A 776-nucleotide genomic window follows, 5' to 3' on the forward strand; every position below is an offset into this window, starting at 1 on the left:
GCAGGAAGTTGCTAAGTGAAGCCTTGTTTCTCAGCCTCTCCATCCCCCAGTTATCAGAGGGAAGGCTCTGTGTAGCAGTCTGTCTCCTGTTCCTGGGCAGGGCTGGGCAAGAGGACAACACCGAGATAAATAACCCCAGCATATTAGGGCCCTCTTCCACCACTTGTGGAGTTAGGCAACCTGGCAGTGCTAGCCCAGATTCCAAGGCTAGAGGCTGGCTTAAGCGGAAGGGGCAATCTGGGGGGTGGTCTTGCTCTGATGCCCCAGTGTCATTTGTTTTTGTGCCTCTAGTTAGTAGAGTTGTTAGAGCCATGATTGCGAAATGTGTAAAACCACACTCTTTTGGGGTTAAAGAGAGAGACAAGAGAAGGAGACATACAGAAAATGCATCTTTAAAATACCTTAAAATATGTATATATGCAAATAATAATTGTTCTTTTTTCTTTTTTTTCTAAAATCAGAACATGACAGCACACTATCTCTGTCCACCCATCAATAAGTTCATCATCTGTAGGTCACTGTCTTTATCATTAAAAAAACTACACCACCCCTAATATTGCAGAGCACCATTCTAAGTATTCTGCTTGTATTAACTCATTTAATTCTTATAATATCCCTATGCAGTAGGCGTTCCGGTATTATTATCACCATTTTACAGATGAGGAAACTGAAGCACAGAAAGATTACTTTCCCAAGGACACACAGAGATAAACCCAAGGTTTTTATTTGTTTGTGTGTTTTTTGTTTTGTTTTTGTTTTTGTTTCAAGACGGAGTC

At 41.2% G+C, this 776-nt stretch overlaps 1 non-coding gene across 1 annotated transcript; it reads right to left on the bottom strand.

The window, feature by feature from the left end:
• Positions 1 to 454: 454 nt before the first annotated feature.
• Positions 455 to 513, bottom strand: LOC115892180. Its single transcript, XR_004052064.1, has one exon. It is a non-coding gene; the product is annotated as a small nucleolar RNA SNORD43 (small nucleolar RNA).
• Positions 514 to 776: the final 263 nt, after the last annotated feature.

The sequence above is a fragment of the Rhinopithecus roxellana genome, chromosome 1, assembly GCF_007565055.1.
Source record: "Rhinopithecus roxellana isolate Shanxi Qingling chromosome 1, ASM756505v1, whole genome shotgun sequence".
In the NCBI taxonomy this organism is placed as follows: Eukaryota; Metazoa; Chordata; class Mammalia; order Primates; family Cercopithecidae; genus Rhinopithecus; species Rhinopithecus roxellana.